Source organism: Lepisosteus platostomus, chromosome 2 (genome assembly GCF_059453375.1).
Source record: "Lepisosteus platostomus isolate fLepPlt1 chromosome 2, fLepPlt1.hap1, whole genome shotgun sequence".
NCBI classification, from domain to species: domain Eukaryota; kingdom Metazoa; phylum Chordata; class Actinopteri; order Semionotiformes; family Lepisosteidae; genus Lepisosteus; species Lepisosteus platostomus.
Genome location: NC_142612.1, coordinates 15,343,153 through 15,356,817, shown reverse-complemented (window position 1 = coordinate 15,356,817; position 13,665 = coordinate 15,343,153). Strand labels below are relative to the sequence as shown.

General features: G+C 37.4%; 1 protein-coding gene across 6 annotated transcripts in view; it reads left to right on the top strand.

Moving 5' to 3' along the window:
- Nucleotides 1–13,665, top strand: part of LOC148676007 (rho GTPase-activating protein 6-like) — a 162,438-nt gene that overhangs the window by 86,174 nt on the left and 62,599 nt on the right. The window lies entirely within an intron of this gene.

Genomic DNA, 13,665 nt, shown 5'->3' with positions numbered 1-13,665 from the left:
TATAGGTTTTTTTTTCGAAAATGGAGGTTGCTCGTAGATTTTCATGTCGTTTTGAAAAGTTTGTAACTGGAAGTTGCATTTCTTAACTATGCTGAGGTGCTAGGTTGAAGGTTTGATGAGGCAGTTAATTATGTCTATTGCTCTCCAGTGCTGCCGCGATATACAGTATAATGCAAATAAAGTTACCTTGCATTTTCTTCTCATTAGAAATAATTTCTGTAATTTCAATCACATCATAATGATTATGTTTGATGCACTTTAGTTTTAACGAAAAACCACGGTCCACTCTGAGTAACGTTACAGGGCGTGCGAAGTACAGTACTTGTTTCCTGAACTCAGTTTTGACATATTGTGTAGTGTAGCTGCTACTGTACTATTGTCTTGACCAATACTACTATATCTGCGTGCTGAGGCAAGCAGCGGCTGTGGGAGAGGTGAATCACAGGGTGGTACAGAGCTTGTTGCTGAAATGAGCTAGTGACGGAACATAAGCTTTAAGCAATTTGGCCACCACTTAGGCCGGGTATACTGTACGTTTACAATTGTGTAATAGGGTAAAACTGTCTCAATAATAAATGGAGATGGTTGTTGTTAAATAAAAGTGGAATATATGGCTAGAACGATAACGATAAAATATTAAAGCCGAGCAGTAGTTAATACTGCATCCGTGTTCATTCTATAGTTGGGAGAAGCGGTAGCTGTGCGATTTATGATGAAAAACCATCGGAAGTAGACAAATGTAAAAGAGTTACAGAGCTCCGAAGTATTGTATAACAAAAATAAATAGGAAGCTACACTGACAGTGCATGTACTATACATTTGCATTGGAGTACTTGTGACTTCCTTGCCCTGGTCTGGAAGCATAGCTCTTTTTTATCATTCTGACCCGATGGTGAGCCTGTTTCATATTTTCATTGCCATTTCATGTGCCATGGCACAGACAACAAAAGGGATTTTAAAGTCAAAGCAACCTTTCGGTTCAAAGCACACAAATACTACAGCGACCCGTTGTGTGGGTACATGACACAGACTGGGAAAGCATGCGAATAGTTTTATAGTTCACCATAACCCAATAACTCTTCTGTAATGCAGAACAGGTGTCTTCAATTTCAGAGCAGCCTCAACTATTCATTTGGTGACACTGTGGCAGCTAGTTGGACTTAATTCCTCTCTGGCTGCGTTACATCTTCCTTAGAGTTATCCAAACCAAGACACTGCTTAGAGTATATCTATGGAGTGTTATTTAAAAACACACCTTGCAACCACAACCAGCTTCTGACTTGGCAATTAAGTACTGGCAAACAAAGGTAACTATAATCTTTTACTATACTCCATTATTACAAATACTTTAAGTGTGTATTGCAATCCTAGTCATGAATTGTAACTGCTTGTTGCGTTCAATTTGGTTTATTGTATTGTGTTGGTTTTTGCAATTCTTTCATGTTGTGGTTCTGGAGTTGTGAAGGTAGAACATCTTTTTTTTTTTTTGGTATTCCCTTATTTACTAGGTAAGTCAAGTGAGAACAAATTCTCAATTTGTTATAATCATGACCCGGAGACCGTTTTACAGAAGTACATGTACTGATGCAATCTGAGTGAAGTACAGTACCCTGCTCAAGGGTACAATAGTAACGTCCCAATCAGGGTTTAAACTCTGGAAGCAACAGCCCCGTGCCCCCCTCCACACTACTGAGGTAATTTGGACTCATTCTCTTGTTAGGCATTTTTGACATTATGAGTCAGAATGCTTTTAATATACTATTTGGGTAAGAAGTTGACAAAATATTAGTGTCAAAATATGACATTCTGTTCAATAAGAACAGCATTCATATAAAATTGTATATTAATGTCAACATTTTGCATCAGTAGATGTGCATTCATTTGGTAAATCCATAATGCTTGGAAACCTTTGCTTGCAAATCTATACATACAGTCTCATGATAAGGATTGTACATTACCAATTGTTTGTCAATTTGTGCATGCTCTTTGCTCTTTGTGCATGTGTGGTTTGCTGTGTTTGTTTAATCTCAGTGCGCACTTAAGTAAAGTGTTTTTTGTGATAGGAAAATATGAAAACAGGATTCCATGTAATGTTGAAGAAATATATTTACTTTACATTGTGGCACATATTGAGGAGAGGTCTTATAAAATACTTTTGCTAATATTTCTTTCTCATTGCTTCCTGACCACACACTGTACATGCTTGTTTCTTTTTCTTACAATGCTGGATTTTGATACAACAAGACCCACATTTAGGTACTATTAGATATGGGAAGGATTTAAAGATAAGGAGAGCCGGTTGTGGGCAGATCTGATTTTTCACATGGGAAAAAATACTCTTTCAGCAAATTAACTGAAGGGACTTTTTCTGACCTTCTTTGCAGCCCTAATGTGAGAACATAACATAAGTATTGGAAAAATGAAATTTAAGGGTTGTGCCTTCACTATTTAAGCTTGTTGATGGGTTGCCTATGATGTCACATTCTTCATGTTTATTTCTTTTGTATAAATCATTTCCCCCCAATATATTCTCTACCATTAGGAGAAGAAGAAATTGAAAAGCTTTATTTTTGTTTCCGAGAATCATAGACGCTGATTTAGTGATTGGCTGTTGTGAAAAATACCGTAGGCAACCTTTCTGAAGGTCAATGCATTAGAAACTACTGCAGATCGAGTTCTTTTAAGAAGTCTAAGTTCATGTTTGAGTTCAGTGGGATTATGTTTTTTTTGCCTCCATATACAGTATATACAGTATAGACTGTTCAGAGACCACTCGAGAGCAGCTACAGAATGTGAAGGAGCTGTTGTACAAAAAATGTTGCAAGTCTTCCACTAGCTTGAACAAAGACCACAAATGTACTGTAGCTCAATAGTTCCTGCTTCCAAATCCCAAAATATGATACAATAATACTTTATTCTCTTATGTTTCAGAATTTTTGTCTTGCATCAAAGGAACTGTGTTTTACATATATAGAGTAGAAAGTTACAAAGCATTGAAGCATTGCAAGTGAACAATAACAGGCATCATACAGCCAGTATTAATTTTCTGCCACTCCCACAGGATTCCACAGTACACTAGAACCCTGTAAATGTACTCCCCCTACCATTACACTAAGCCCATGTAATACATATTACCCCTTCACTTTTGCACATACTGTACTGTATTCACTACTGATGGATTGCTTTTATATTTAATAACTTGCAAGATGATTGCAAATTAGAGAGGGCAAATTTAACACTGATTGGTTTATGTCTTTTTACACAATTTAATTGTTTTATTTAGGCCATGTGTCTTTCATGAGATTAAAGCACTTTCGGAACAGAACAGGTTTCTTATAGCTGTATCAGTAAGGTGGAAACACCTGCTCTGAAGTGCACCATCAAACACATTTGCATTGAACGTCTGCCAGATTTCGGAAACCACATAACAGTTTTTTTCATGCATCGGGCCTTCTTGATTGTGCCATTTTATTTGGTCGGTACTGTTATCCTGTGTTTCTGGATAGTGCTGTTAGCTGTTTCAGAAATCAAACTAGAGCGTAGAAGCTACAGTACTAACAAGTTTAGGTGTCATGATCTACTTAAGGACCAAATGGAAATTTTATTCTGTTCACTGTAAGAAGCTCCAAAGAGGAACGCATTGGTTAGATATTAAAATAATGATGGTAATTCAAATCATGAAGTTCTTTTTACCCTCTTTGAAGATAAAAGAGAAAATGATTGCCCCCGGCACAGGCAGATGCCACTATTTTTTGATGTGCTGTCGGAGTGACATTAGCTTCAGCTAATTAGACTGATCTTAGGAAATCCATGTGTTTCGGAGGCCCCCAGCTGTTCAAGCCAGTATAGGCGTTGATTCCAAGCGCGGGTTTGGTCCCGACGTCGCGGGTTCAAGCCTGGGTCGTGTCAGAAGCTGGAGAGCGTCACGGCCAGCTTCTGTGGGATTAATCGCCTGCCATGAAACAGGGACTCCAGTGGTTCCCAGACTGCCTGCGGGGCTTGTAGTTCCTCTAGTGAGGGACGTGCCTCTGCTATAACCTGCCTGTTAGGCTCTGTGCAGTTCTCTCATTGCCTTGAAGAGGTGGATGGGGACATCAGAGGAGCTTTTTTGCCCACCCTGGTTCTCCCAGTGCACTACAGGAGCAGTTGCAGTGAGACGTAAAGAGACATTTACTTTATAGGTATTAACAACGCCACACATGCTACTAGTTTGCTGCAGTTTTCATTCCTTTCGGTACAGAAATAAAATGGAAATTAGACATGTATAATTCATGAAAAGTAAAAGACACTTGTTCATTCTACACAGAATTTCACTTTCTCAAACTTAGTTCTTTGTTTTCGCCAGGATTTTAGGGTGCTATCAGAGTATCTTACATTTCCAAGCCTTTTGTCAATATTGATCTTAAGTAGTGGGCTGTAATTTAAATATACTGAGTGAAATTTGTAAGGTGTTGCAAATTGTGTTCATACCTCGTTATGGGTTCTGTACAAACTACTTGAATGCAGGTAGAAAATATCCAGTCGAACATAGAACTTAGTTTAAGTCTCTTATTTACTGTCTGTAATTGTTTAAGTGGAGGAATATAGGATTGTCTAGCATTCATTTGAAAATACCAATGGTGTATTAGTGTAAAATCTGTTTAGGATCATAAAGCTGGTAAATCGGGAAATGATTCCAGCATGACTCAGTTCAATAATTTGGGGTCATTGGAGTAGGGAATTATACATCCACGTGGTTGTGTGTAGCAAACCTCTGCCACTGCTGACGCAGTAACATACCAGCACTGTCATTCTAATATCTGAAAGCTTCAAAGTACAGTACTTCAATTGAAGTTTCAGACACATTGCACTCCACACTTACACAGAAAGGGGAGGAAACTGGAAGAACAATGCTTGAAACATTCTCTGAAAAGGGTTTCATATTGTTTTTTAAGTTGTTCTGGCATACACGTGTTTTTTTTTTACTGAGCCATGTAAGTCAGATAAAGTTCAAAAGTCTTTGCTCATTATCCAACTTAAACGCAGTGTAAAAACAATAATTTTTTTCCTTCACAATCTAATCTTTTCTTTTCTTTTTTTCTTTGAAGTCCGTCAGAAAGACCACACGCATCCGTGTGACGGGATTTTTCCGAGTCACAGCTGTCTGTTTTTAACAGTTTGGACTCTTTACTTCTTTTCTCCTTGTTGTCAAGTTGTGCAATGAAGAATTTGCCAGAGCATGGAAGCTGCCTGACTTCACCCCTGACAGAATTGACACACAAACTGTACCCCAATGCCAGATCTGTAGAACAAGCTGTTACCTTGATGCTGCCAACGCAGCACAGTCACAGACTAAACTCCTTGAATAACCACACATGTTTTGAAAGGATCACTTTCAGTTCTTACTTGCGCTGGTGACTGGTGACAGTACCTAAATATTTGGAATAATACACATTTCCCAGCCCCCTGGAGAAAGTGCAGTTGACCTGTCCATCCACAAGACAGCTCTATTTCAGTTCCTGTGCAGACACGTTAAAGATTCTTTCGATTCTTTTTCTGAAAGAGCAAAACAGGGATTAGTGCTTGTAGCCCAGTTAAATTCAGTCAGTAAAGCTCATTGAGACATTTTGAAATGTTAACCAGAGGAGCACCTGTTTAACACAGACCATATCATTACCAAGGATGTTTGCTTTTAGAAGATGCTTTGCCCTCCCTCAGCAAATATTTCTTCTTTGTTCAGCCTTTAAGTTTAGTCAGCACTCAGACTCCCTTGATGTGTCTGCTAAGAGGGAACATAACTCTGTCAGCCTTTCCAGATAAATATTTGCAAAAGAACACATCTTGTACAGTATTTCTGAACCTATTTTAGGTTATGCCAATCGAAGAGTTGAAAACATCTCCAAAATAAACATATTGTACCATCTTACATACTGTACACACATATGTAATGTATGCAGTACTTGTAAACAAGGTAGTCTTGTGATTGATTTTTGTTTTTCAAAACTGCACAGTCTGCAAATGAAAGCTCCTCTAGTCAGCTTTCTAGTAGGTTCCCTTTGGCCAAAAGTGAAACTAGTTTAGTCCATTGAGTATTACCCAGCACCAATCCAAAAACCTTGTAACAAACAGAATATTTGGATTTACTCTTAAAAAAATGAAAGGCTGAGCACTAATAATCATTACCCCCTCTTTTCCTAAAAAAGAAAATATTTCATGCTAAGGGTTGAAGCTGGAGCAGTATGAAGATCTTAAAAAACTTTTCCTTGCCTATGTTGTATTGCTCTGTCCACAACAGTTAACTGCTGTAGGTTCAAGTATTCTTCTCGCAAATCGCAGAGTCAGCAAGGAAGCAGAAATAAAAGAAACCTGTATAAAAAACGTACCATTTAGTCCCAAGTGTCAGCTGTGTGTACTTCTGTGTTATTACTGCAAAGTGAAAATGCTGTGATATGTACTTAAGGAAGGGGTGCTTATAGGCATTTCCAAAGTTGACTGCCTTTGAAGCGGTCAGTTCCAGTAGTCCTGCAGTACTAAAGCTCTTCAAACCTTTGCAGTCTCAGTCCTCCCTACGTTTATAAATGGTTTAAGAACTGTGTTTGCTCTTCATTTGCCAACTGGAATTCAACATGCCTTGCAATGTGTACTGATATTAAGTAAGCTTCTAAAGAAAGTGCCTCTTAGAAGACAGAACTTCACATTATTATTTGCAAAGAAAGATCTTATCTTTGTTTCCATGTTCTCTCTGTACACTTTAAATGAAAACCAAAATGTTGGTAGTGTATGGAAAACTAGCATGGAAATTTGAGATAATTTTTAACGTGGCAGATATACGTTTCCATTTTATTTTCATATCAGACTCTAAAATAGGTATTAAAACCTAAAAGCCGTCAACTCATTTCTAGTGCACTGATGTTTCATTGTTTAGAATGGATGAAACCATATCGAAATGTAAAGAAATCCTTTACTAAAAACAGTGTTAAATGGCTGTCATAAAAAGGTCGGCTTTTTTATGGATTACAAAAGCACTGTAACGGAGGCTGCGTCTTTGGCACAGTGGGGTTTGAGCACAGTTCAGTGTGGAGGGGTGTGAGATCACAGTATTAGGTACTTCATGCAGGATGACTTTCTGAGCACTATTAGACATTTGAAGTGTATTTCCTGTCTTGAATTAGGATGCAGTGTTTTCAGTTCTTTATACAGCGGGTTTTGTTAGAGGCCCCATCCTTATCTTGATAAGACTTCTTCCAAAGGGTACTGTGGAATTTAAGGCTTTGAGTTGTGTAATTTATGCTTACTCCCAGAAGTCACCTCTGACAAGTCTGTAATATGTCAAAGCACCACAAGCCCTTTGCTCCTCACCTCTGATCCTCAAGAGCTTCTCGTTACCTGGAGGGCTCTCCACACATTTTTCTCTTCACATGGTAAAGGAAAAGGCAAACTTGTTTATGTGCTGAACCAGAAAACACTGCTATTAAGAAGTCAAGTGAAATGATTAATGATAGATGTCTTAAAATCTGAGTAATGTTTCCTTCACTTATGGATCATTTTGATCTTCTGGGATTGTACAACATTGCAACATCTAAATACTTCTGAAAAAAAACATCAAAATAAGTGGACCACAATCTTTAACACACATTGTATAATATTGATTAGAAAGTCTTTTAAATCTTTCAAAATTATTTCATAATTAACAAGCAAAGAAATCATGACATGTGCACAACATGGAAGAGCATTAAACTTTATTTTGTTTTAAAAGGTGTCCTACAAGTACCTTCAACATGTTATTATTGGTTAATTTTATTTGTCAAGACAGTGGCTGGTTTTATTGTCAATTCTCTGCAGTATAATTGTTGTAATCTCTTAACAAATGTTAACATTCTTCCTTCAATACACTATGAACAAACTGCATACTGATTTTATTTGTTTAAGATAACAGAATAATTTGGTTGAAACTACAGAAGAGGCTTAAACAAAGAGCCAAGCAATCTATTGACAAGACATTCAAGAGGAATATTCAGGGAATACTTTTCCGTAAATTGTTTTTATTTTCTGTGATTTGTTTAACAGAAAATTGCTTTTTTCCTGCTATATTTGTTGCACCTTTAATAAAGTAAAAGTAAAAATTACTAAAGCAGCATCAGGCAGATATTCAGAACTAGATGTCTGTAATGTTTCTACAAATTGGTCTAATTTATTACCCATTTTTTTCTTTTCAACCTAAAGCTGTATTCATTGTCTTGGAAAGATAGCTGAATATTCATGTTGTGACATCACAGTATGTGGAATGTTATCATTTTTTGGGTGTTTACTGTTTACTGAATGAAAAAGACCCTTAAACAATGTATTTTTACAAATAGGTGATTACGAAAAGAACAACAGGAAATGACAGAGCAGATTAATCAATACTTAAATTAAATAATCATGACCCCCAAAATGTAAAGATTTGAAGCTGGTATACACTAGTTAGAGGCACATGTAGTCTTTATTCTGTGGGTTAGCTTAGGTGAAAAGAGTAATAATTCAGGCACACTGAATTATTAAATTCAGATTTAAATATGAAATTATTTATTTATAATAACAATACACACACTAAACAGCACACAACATGTAAATGACACTATGTACAAACATTCAATAAGGTGTCCCAGAGGCCTAATGTCCTAATCACCCAGGAAAAAAAAACTGTGACTGTTAGCAAGTATTCAAACTTCTAAAATGCCTAGAAAGGCCAGAATAAGAGAAAGCTACCTTCTAAACCAAACAGAATACAACCTGGAGTTAACTTTTCTGCAAATCCACATGTCACAAAATGAATGGGAACCTATTAACCTACTCAAAAGATGCACCCACTGACAAAAAAGAGGTCGTTTTTAGCCTGGGGATTCTTTAGACGGGAAATCAGACTTCCCTAAAAATCATAGCACAGCAAGCTCTCTTAACAAGGTTCAAATATTTAGCTCCAATCTGATCTTTCTGGGTGATCTGGGACAAGAATCTTTCACCTTCCCTCCTTCCCTCTCTCTTGTCTTCCTCCTTCCTCTTCCTCTCTCCTCTCTAGTTGTCTCCCTCTGGCTTCCTATTTTATGCTCTGTTCCTGGACTATTTATTAACATTTACCCAAAACTTAATTTACTTTGGTAAGCCAAGTAAACTTTAGGATTGCTTTGATCACTGAATCTGGAACCATAACATCTCAGAAAACATCTCCTTTGCTTTATCACCATGTTGACACTAGCCAGGAGTTACCCATTGTGTCTAGATTCACGTCTTCGTACCAGATGAATAGAAAAATGGTGCTTTTGATACAGTATCGGTGTCTTTTTCAATGTTTTTATCGAAATAAAATAAAATGTTCCATTGCTGTCCCAATCTGGGGATATAGGCTTAATATTTATTTACATAAATTCATACAGTAAACAAAAAATTAAAGAATTTGGGTAAATGAGGGTCACCAAGTATATACAGTATAAAATGCAAAGTATATACTGTATTAAAGTAAGGGATTCCACTAACGTGTGGCTCATGTATTAAACACATAACATTCCTTCTTAGCTACCATAGTTGTAAGGGGAGACCTCAGTGACTGTGAAAGAGGGGTGATTGGTGGGGTGCTGGTGGCAGAAGCATCGGTGCCCAAGACAGCTCGTAATTTACTGTAAGCTTGCTGATGGGTCACGAGCTACAGTTTCTAAATTGTCAGCATGGAACCCCAAGGGATAGACATTGGCAGCAAGAGCAACAGTGGGTGGAAGCGCATATTACAGGATTGTGATATCAGTTAATTGAAGTACAAGGCGGAACAGTTAAGTAACTGCAAGTCAATTGATTGCAAATTTCCACACCAGGTGTTAGCAGGCAGTTTATTCAAAAACTGTCCTCTGAGAGCTCAACAGAGCAGGATACCATGATTGGTTTCCAGGGCACAAATCACTCATCACACCTGGCAGTATATGGTACAGAGTCCAGTGAAACAAATGGATGAGTGAAAGACATCTACAGCCCTGCTTGGCCCCAACTTAACATTTACTTGGAATGGTCAGTGGGCAGTCAATCTTCTTGGAAGGCAAGGTCAATCCTAATGGCACAGAGTGCTTAATACAATACCTGTACTTAATGGTACAGGAGTGATCATCTTCACCACGTGTTGCAGTATTTATTTCCTGCTGAGAAAGGGGTCTTGCAGATTGACAGCCTCCCCCCTTCCACAGAGCACGTGTGATCACCCAGTGGTTGAAAGGGCATAACATTCATAGGTGATGGTTTGTGAGTCACCAGATCTGGAACCAACTGAATACTTATGGGATAATCTGGAAAAAAGCCTGTGACAGCATTTTACACCTCTAATTATCAGCCGTGAGAGGATTCATTTTCTCAAGGAAGAATGGTGCTGCATCCCTTCTGCAGACTTCCAGGCACTGGTAGACTCTATGCCATGGTGCATATATGCTGTACTGTCTGCACTTGGTAGACCAACTCCCCATAGGTGACTATACATTGGTCCTTCCATATATATACTGTATATACTATATATTTTGTGCTATTTGTATTATTGTCTTGTGATTTGTGATTAAATAATTTCCCTACTTTTGAAAAGAAATGTTTTAGTGTCAATATATTACAATTATTTCTCTTTAGTGGGAATGAAAGGATTTGATTTTGACTTGAATTTCTGTATTGTTTAAATTAACATGCAGATTGGTATGCACAGCGAAGATATACTGTAGGGTACATTTTGGAAAGAACACTGGCAAATGTAAACCAGAACTGCACAGACTTTGTGAGTTCAGTGTGTTTTTTTGTTTCTGCCAGGTTATAGAGGAAGGCATAATCTGGCTTGAACAAGCTGTTGAAACAAAAAAGGGCCTTTAAAATCTCTGCCAAGTTTCAGAAAGGATAAAAGACCTGGACAGTCTTTAGTGACAGACTGCATAATTGGAGTTCCCTCTGCAGCCAGTTTCTGCCCTTGATGACTCATTTAGTAGCAGTGTGAAAAATCTAAATTTGAGAAGAAATGATTTCTTTGATAGTGATAAACACCTAGGTGTGCAAGAATTTTATTTTGGGTTTATGACAAAGTTGATTCATTCTTTCAGTCTATGGAATTATGATATTACCAGAAGTATATACTATATATATGGAACAAGTAATAGGTTTATTCCATGCTGAAAAAAAGAAGAAAGAAAACACAACGTTTCGGCCGTTTGTGTGACACACCTGAAGAAGGCTCCACGGCCGAAATGTTGTGTTTTCTTTCTTCTTTTTTTCAGCATGGAATAAACCTATTACTTGTTCCTTTGCAGCCTACGCATGCTGACGCAGCTACCCACCTGAACCTATACTATACAGTATATATGATTTGTTTTAATTACACATTTAGAAGAGGTAGTTAGTGATCTCTTTGACATCTCTCGCTGCATGTTGACGCACTGAATATGTTAACTGTGTCACAGTTCGTGTTGAAGATGGTGATAGAGTTTGCCACTATACAGTACCTTCACGAAGAAGAATGCTGATTTAGAAGAATGTACTTCCAGAGAAGAGATATTCCTGTGCTATTTGAATATTTTGAAACATAAACAGTTCTTTGTCAGTTTCAGACTGGGAAATCTGATGAAGTGGGACAAAGCTGTGCTGATTCACTACTTCTCAGTGTCTGTGGTTTTCATTGCCTCTGGTTCCTATAAAGCAGCAACCACTGTTTTAAAGGTTTGGAGCTACATGAATACATGAGTTTGATCTAAAATGGCTTTTTATGTATCTTTAGTAAATAACAGGGCGTGGCGCAGAGTACTGGGTAAGCTGTAGTTCCCCTCTGCAGGCATTGCTGTTGTACCTTGAAGGGGGTACTTGACCCCAATTGCTGTACAAGTAGTGACCAGAAATGCTGGGGAGAATTCCTGCAATACATTGGGGTCCATTCAAGGGAGAGTTTTCTGTTATGCATCTGCAAGGTTAAAAAAGATGTGAAATACTGTACACATGGTGTAGTAAGTACTGTAATAAAGTGAGAAACATAAACAAGAAGGACAACAGCCAAGCCAAAACAAATGTGCGCAGAGAAATAAAAGAAATCTTGTAACTTTGGATCATAACCAAACATTAATATCAATCCATATCTGGAATGTTAAAAGTAAACAGATGTGCCGCAGGAGGTTTATTTTTTGAGAGCAGGAATTTTAAACAGCTGTTGAAACTCCCCCCAACATTGACATCACACTTATCTTTCCTGGAAATGAACTAGGCCACTTGTAAAACAAGGTGACAAAAGACTGATGCTTGCCTGCAAGTATGCACCTTTAATAATACAGTTTGGGAATTAAGTTCTGAGTTAATGAATCCACCCATTTATTATGAGGTCATCAGCCAACTATCAAGTCTCTGATCTGACTAGGAGGCAGCTTTAGAATAGCAGTCAGAAAGGTGTTTTTTTAAAAAATTCATTTACAGGCATCTCAGTCTGCAATATAATCTGAAACTATTAGATATTTTTGCTGCTTTGCTTTGTCTGTTTTTTTCTTGTCTTGGCTGAGACAAATTGTGTTGCAAGGCAAGCACTAACAAAATACGAAACTGGACATGAAAGGTTAAAAACAAGAGCAGACCATTTGGCCCATGTAGCTAGTTGCTTGGTTGCTGATAGCTAATTGATCTGAGGATCTCTTTCAGCTGTTTGTTTAAAGAGAAGCCAGGGTATCAACTGTAACAGTATGGCTGGTTAGCTTTTTCTATTGTCCTACAGCTCTTTTTGTAAAACAGTGCCTCCAACGTTCAGTTTTTAATAAACTTCATCACACAGCTTAACTCAACTTTGTTATGTTTTACATTTGTTTTTACCTTTTACAGCTTGGCTCTTGATTGAGCCATAATTTAATCTCAGATTGCAAATGCCTCACTTTCTTGCTTACATCTATTGAGGGGCTGCCATCAAGCTCTGAGATCTGAGTTTCAGCTCAGGTGACAAAGAGTCTGAGAGTTTTGGCAGGAGTGCTAACATTTTTGGCAGGTGGATCACCATTTTATTCAGGCCTTGTTTTGAAAACTGGATCATAAGAATAATGAATTAGTCAGTGTCAACTGTAATGTCAGTTGATTTAAAGTCAATCTTTTTAAAATTCATTAAGACAGACAGCTTTCTCAGATAATGTTTGTTAATTGAACTAAGTTCCATACAACTAGTTGTTATGGCAATAAAGTATTGAACTTGTTGCTTAAAATGCACTCTAAGAGGGAGGTTTAGGTATACAGATTGATTGGAATACCTCAAGAGCCTTGCATGATCCAAAATAAGTTTTTCATTTTAATTGTGTCAGAACTAATAACAGTTTTACATTTCTTGGAAGTCTATTTGGAGCTTTTATCTTTTTAAAATATGTGATTTTACTCACTAAGCTTTTTTCAGACCAAATACCATGATGGATTGAAAAAAATGTTTATTTATTGTACATACTGTACCATAGTTTCATGATATTTAAACAGTCCAATCGATTTGTCCTGTTTAAAACTTTACCTGTTCACCAAACATTTCAGTTTTTTTACTTTTTTTCCATGTAGTTTTTTTAAATGTTTTTTTTTTTAAATTCTGAGACTTGTACTTAGGTGGCTTGATTTCAAATAAACAGCAATTGAAGCCTAGAGAGGCAACATCCAATCTGGGTAGATTTGCATGCTAAGCAACACTTTTGTTTT